The sequence below is a fragment of the Pteropus vampyrus genome, unplaced genomic scaffold (genome assembly GCF_000151845.1).
Source record: "Pteropus vampyrus isolate Shadow unplaced genomic scaffold, Pvam_2.0 Scaffold82, whole genome shotgun sequence".
Lineage (NCBI taxonomy): Eukaryota > Metazoa > Chordata > Mammalia > Chiroptera > Pteropodidae > Pteropus > Pteropus vampyrus.
Window position 1 is genome coordinate 6,516,146 of NW_011888863.1, and position 6,723 is coordinate 6,522,868.

Genomic DNA, 6,723 nt, shown 5'->3' on the forward strand with positions numbered 1-6,723 from the left:
GTATGGTATATCTTTGCTGTTTACCTACATGTATCACTGTTTTAGCTTGTTAGCTGTTTCCAAAGATCAAAGTCTTTGTTTCTCAAATATATAAAAACTAATCAAGAGAAAGGAACCAGTGTTTCCTTTTTTTTTTTTTTTTTTTTTTCTGTCTGTGGATTTAAGGTTGGACCTAAACTTTGGTCTCAGATGAAGTTCTCATCTCAGCGATGAGTCAGAGGATAAAGAGCTTAATTCCTAAATCTCAGTTTCCACGTCTAAAAAGTGAGGATACTAATATGTACTTCTTAGTCCCTGTAAGATTTAAATAAAATATTTGGCAAGTGCTTATTATATTGCCTTGCAGATACTAGGGACTCAGTAAATATAAATAGCACATTGTTATTAATTAAATGTAATTAATTGTAATTGTTATTAATCTACCATCAACATTTCCCTTTTGCCACACACAGTCTTTATAACCATATTTTTAATAACTGCATGATATTCTATCAAGTTGTATGCCTTATTTGCATAACTCTTCATTTATTATTAGTTTCTTAGACTGCCTCTAAATATGCACTGGAATAAAGAATTCTGCAGCAAACTGTTATTCAATCAGCAGATTCGATTAGTGCTCACTATGTGCCAGGACCTTTGCTTGGTTTCGGGAGCACAGACTTTAGAGTGGCACAGTCCCAGCCCTGAGGGGCTCACAGTTGGGAGGGGGAGATGTGTACAGATAATGCCGGCCTGTGGTAAATGCCATCAGTGTCCAAGTTACTGAGAAAGTTCAGAGGACAGGACAAAATGTCAGACACTGCCTTAAAGAGCTCAGGGAAGGCCAGGGAGGGTTGTAGGAGATGAGTTAAGTGATTTTAATAGGGTGGGGTAGATCAGGTTACTAAGGGCTCTTTAAGCCATCATACAGATTGGGCCTTTTATTCTCAGTGCAATGAGAAAGTCAGGTTTGAGAAGAGAATTGGCATTATCCACTTAGGTTATACAGCCTATAGGGGGCAATGTGGAAGCAGAGAGTTTAATTGGGAAGTTAATAAAGAAGCCAGGTGAGAGACTGTGTGGCCTAGATCGAGTGGGAGTGATGGAGGTGGTATGAAGGGGCCAGGTCGGAAGAAATAACCCACAACGTGAGCTGTCAGGTTGAATGTGAGGTGTCAGAAAGAGGAGTCAACGATGGGCTTTTAGGCATTTAGCCTGAGTGAGTGGAGTGGTAGAGTTGCCATTTCCAAAAAAAAAAAAGTAAAGATGTGAGAGGAGCAGGTTTGGGGAGAAAATCAAGAGCTGAGTTGGAGAATATTATGTTTGAGATATTTATTAAACAGCTAGGTAGAGATGTTTAATAAGTAGTTAAATGTACAGTCTGGAGTTATAAATGCAAGATGTGTTGGTATATTTATGGCATATCATGTTTTTAAAATTTGATAGTTCTTAAATTAGTAGTTGATATTTGGGCACGGGGAGCATGGCAGAGGGAATGCAATTAGCATTAATATGATGGCTAAGTGGAAGACCAGGGGAGGGAGGGAGCAATTGGGGGGATCATTTTATGAACATTATAGATGTCAACTAATGTACTGTATCCTTGAAACATTTACATTTAAATAAACAAATTTATTTTTTAAAAAATTTGATAGTTCTTTTAGCCATTACCCTTCTCATACAGAATTTTCTTTGGTATTTTCATCTTTTATTTTATTTTATTTTTTTTATTCCAAATAAACTTCAGATTCACTTTGTTAAATTTATTTTTTAAAGTATGTTGGAAATTTTACTAGAAGACTCTGTGTGTGTGCGTGTGTGTGTGTGTGTGTGTGTGTGTAAATTTACTAGATGACTAGAAGTTTTTTGGGAAGACTTGATTTTTTAAAAATGGATCTTTGTATCTAGCATTACATTATGTCTCTCTACTTAGTTTTCCTTTTTTTTCCTCCCAAAGGGAGTTCATTTTTTCTCCACATATATCACACATATTTCTTGATAATGTTATTCCCACGTGTCATATACTTTTTGTTGCCATTGTTAGTAAACCCCTTTTTATTGATATTCGGATGGGTTTTGCTCTTATAAAGGAATTACTGTATATGGATATATTTGGCTACTTTACTAAATTTCTGGTACTATAAATAATATCTTGCTTGGTTTCTTTGAATTTGTTTTTTCTAGGAATCGAATCATATCACCTGCAAGTAATAATTTTTTTTTCCTATCAATATTTATGTCTCATTTCTATTTGTGCCAAGAAAAAGAACCCTAAATTTAAGATAGGGAGTAATTACAAAACAAGGGGGCAATTAATACCTACAAGTCTAGTCACAGCTTACCATTTTTGTGTCGTTAGTTTTGCTTTAGGCTTATCCTAAATATTTCTTTTCCTTGCCCTTTTATATTATTTATTTATTTTATTATTTTTTAATTTTTTAGGCGAGACAACCCTTGGTTGACCTCACAGATTGCAAGGACCTTGTCAGTTTACAATCTTTTCTTTTCTTTTTTATTTTTTTATGCCAACAGCACCTAGGTGGTCTCCCATCCAAGTACTAACCAGGCCCGACCCTGCTTAGCTTCCGAGAGCAGATGGGATTGAGCTTATTCAGGGTAGCATGGCCGTAGATCTTGTCTCTTTAAAAAGTCATTTTTGATAGATTTTTTTGAATGCCTAGAACTTAATCTGTTTTAGATTTTCGCATTGCCTCCAATGGTTGGTTATGGTGTGGTGTTTTTGGTTTTCAGCCATTTTGCTCTTACAGGGACTTATTCTGATTGATTACCATGGATTGGGGAAAAGCTCTTTTCCTGCTGAATCAGCATTTAACTTTTATGATGCAGGAAAAAAAAAACTAGTATAGAGTACATAGCAAGAGATTTCAATCCTATAATTGGGTAAGGCTCTAATGAAAATTTTAAATTCAATAGCCTTCTCTTACCTCATCAACAAACAGTAAAAAATGAATTACTACAAGTTTTTTCCAAAAATTATTACATGATTTATAAAACAATTGCCTTTGAAAACTTGTTTTCAAACTAAGACACTATAGTTTTGCAAATTTGAAAATTGTTTTTGTTTAAAAAAACCTCGTAAATATAAAACCTGTTTTACTTTTGATGTAGATGGTAAATCAGAAAATGACTTGCTGATGTAGCTTAGATTTCTAGAATGCTTTATTATAAATTTTCAAGTTAACTTTCAAGTTTTGTTTCCTGTTTGTGAAGTTAAGCTTCTGATGACCTTTCTCCTTGTACTAGCAGTAGACACTATCTGAAATGTTTGGACTTTGTACCACCAAAGATAGACTCGTTGTAAAGCTTTTATTGGCCTGCATTACCTTGTTTAAATAGCCAAACACCTGCTAGGCAAGCCCTGCGCACGTGAGTGGCTATATGTTCCTTCATTTAGGTTTCGCAAGGCCGGAGCACAAAGACAGAGATTGTTACCCAATAAGCAGTAGTCACACACTTCTTCCAATCGCCTTAGGAGGGCTGGTTACCATGGAATCCACCATCTGTTCACTCCCCGCCGGAATGTGATTATCCTTGCTGGGCTGGGAACTGGGGGAAGCAGGGGAGCGTGTGTTGTGTAAAATTATCGGCAATGGACTGGGTTAATAGGAGGCTAGATTTGGCTCGCTGGAAGAACAAATGAAGGGAGTTTTACCTTCGTGGCTTCTAACCAAGAGGAATAAATTCAGCTTTTATAAGGTAAGTAACTCTGGTACTGTATATCTAGTTTGTACTACGTTTGGTATGGGGGATTATCTCCATGTGGTCTAAGGAAAAGGAGCTATAAGCTCTTCTGCAAGAAATCTCCAGTATCACATACTTTCGCTGAATTGATTTTAAGCAGCTCAATTATGCCTGCGCTATTAAATGTCGATGTTGCAAAAATGAAAGAATTAGTCTTTAATCTTTTAAAAATTTTTGTGCCTGTAAAGTTGTTTTATGATCCTTGAAAGTGGCAAAAAGACAGTCATTTTTAGTGGTTTCTCAGAGTGAATTTTACCTATATCCTTTTTGAAATACGCCCTTGGCCACGTGTTCAATGTCTTTTCTTCAAATAAGAAAATGTCTCATGTCAGGGACATTTGTAGGTTATAATTTAATTAATGGTTTTTCTGGCACACATGACTTGCCTACCATCACTAGCTCATGTTTTGAAATGTGATGTTTATGTAGTATAATTTTGCAATGCTTTTGCACAAGTTTCAAGGGCCCGAGCATGTGGAAACAATGTGACAGTGCTTTAACGCAGGCATGCAGGCACACTGATAAAGGAAGGGGCAAAGCTAGGAAGATCTGCTTCTATTTCAAGGGCTTCCTTTGTTTTTCTGTTTCAACAGCCCGTTAAAATGTGTGGTGCATATTGTAAGCAGTAGAAGGAGATTTTGGTGCTAACAAATGGATGACTGACATTTTTCTGTGTGGCTAAGAGGCTGGTAGCTCAAACAAGGGACTTCTATGTCCTTTGTAAAGCAGCATTGTATCCCCTTCCCCAAAACTGTGTGCTAAAATGTAAAAGTGAAAAACAAAAAGAGGGCTGTCTGTACGCTGGATACTTCTTGCGTGTAAGTTTTTCTGTCATTTAAAGCACAGCGCCAGGGCTCTGCGAGTCTAGCTGGGTCTGCCATTTTTATTTGCTATAGGAAGGCTGCAAGGACAAGCTTCGCTTACGCAGCTTTAGTCCTTCTAATTGTGCTGTTCAGCTGTCATCTTGGACATTCATGTCAGTGGCTGCTCAGAGAGCTGGAAAAGGTCATTGCTAATAGACTCTACTTGTTTAGTTTTCTATGTTTAATGATAGCATAAAATTAGGTAAGTCCTTGTATTGGTCAAGGACTCATGTTCTTACTTCAAGAACAGGTTTTTAGAACTGACTGACAGTTGTGGGTTCTTGGTATTAATGGTAGTTGACTTTAAAATTCTTACCATTTGTACTGACTGGTCTATATACTTTATCATTACTATTTTAAGTATTTTTTAATATACCTCCTTAGATTAGGCATATACTAACTCTAAAAAGCATATTTTTCAATAATAATAGATGTATGTGTGCCTGAAATTTTCCTTAGCAGCATCTATAAAAATTTTTAAGTTAATCTTGTATTGAGATGAGACTTTTACCCACAAAAATTCTTTGTTCATAAGCAATCTAAATTTCGGAGGAAAAGGAGATAATATAAAAGCAAACCTGAAAAAGCCTGTGGGTGAATGGGTGTGAAGTATGTGAGCATCTGTATTCTTGGGATGTGGTTACTTAAGCAGTTGAGTTGAGTTGGATATATCTGAACAATTCTCATATTCTCTAGCATTTGAATTTTCTTACTATTTTTATTATCGCTCAGAGTTATGATTGTGTATTTTTAAGCGAATATCTAGTTAGAATTTATCTGTGTTCTATGGATATTGGGAGGTGCCTAGTCATTTATTTTCACTCATAAGCATATTTCTTAATATGTTCCTTGACTGAGTTTTCCAAGTAACTAAATAATAAAGCCACAAGGTGTTCAAAACATGTTGAAAACACTTTGTTCCATCAGCCACTGACAAGTAACTGAGGGTTACAGCTTCTGAAATTGGTGAAGAGGAGTGGTCAGCAGGGACAGTCCCTGGAGCACCTACCTCAATGCCAACCACCGTACCAGAGCGTGAGGAGAGCATGGCCATATGACCTGTAGTTTACCTGAAGGGATGTGGTTTTTGGACCCACTGTTCCTTATTGCCCAGAGTAAGGTGTGCACTTCCATTCACAAATATTGTCAGTGGTGCGACCCAGCACCATGCCCAGAGTCTTGTGGTAATGAGTTTAGAATATGCTGAGTTCTCAGATCTGCTGTGAAGCATTGCTTTCTGATTTCCTTGTCTGCAAAGGTAGGGAAAGGTCCCAGATTTCAGTGAGCTTTGAGACGTGTTACAGCTTTTCAAGCTCTTTGATGTCATGATATTTTTCAATCCTTCAGTACAACTTTAAGATTTTACTAAATGACAAGTTTATATTTACATATGTAAATATGTAAAGAGTTATTACTTATAAAGTATTACACAGATGACAGATTGGAAATGCTGAATAAAGTGCTTGGAGTAATTCAAATCTGTAACAGAACAGTCTGAGTAGACACATCAGCCCACCACTAGTTCTGTGCAAATAGTCAAGTCTTGCTGCTTCTTGCTTTGACACATTATGCTGGAATGCTGCCTGACTTGATTTAAAAGTGAATAAGTCGACTACAGAGAGAATAAACAGCTGTTAAATTCTTACCTTTTTTTCCCTGTGTTTTATTGCCACATTCTGTCTAACCCCTAAATTGAGTCTTTCTGTCTATTGGCTTTTGGAGTACAGATTTATAATCTATTTTTTGAAGTTAACTATTTTTGGTCATTGTGGTCCATTTGGCCCATGAGCTGTCTCAGCTGTCAGGATCTTCATTTTAACGCCCTCATTTCACAGAGAAGAATCTGAGGCCCATAAAGGTTAAGCAATTTGTTCAGGGTCACAGAACTTGAATTGCAGAAATGACCGATGTTGAGAATTGCATGTTGGATGCAAAGATATGGGGTAAGGTCTACTGACTTCCTACATTGTTAACCCATATGAGGAGTGGAACATTGGGTGTCACCCTAAAGTCTCACAGATGTGACTTTCAGTGTGCTCAGGGGAAGAGCAGGTTTGAAGTGATTCCCGCAATAACCAAGGTAGTAAGAAACAGAACTATTTTTCATTATAAATGCCTA

At 36.8% G+C, this 6,723-nt stretch overlaps 1 protein-coding gene across 1 annotated transcript in view; it reads left to right on the forward strand.

The window, feature by feature from the left end:
- The window catches only part of FGD4 (FYVE, RhoGEF and PH domain containing 4), a 187,546-nt gene that overhangs the window by 84,084 nt on the left and 96,739 nt on the right, over positions 1 to 6,723 (forward strand). The window lies entirely within an intron of this gene.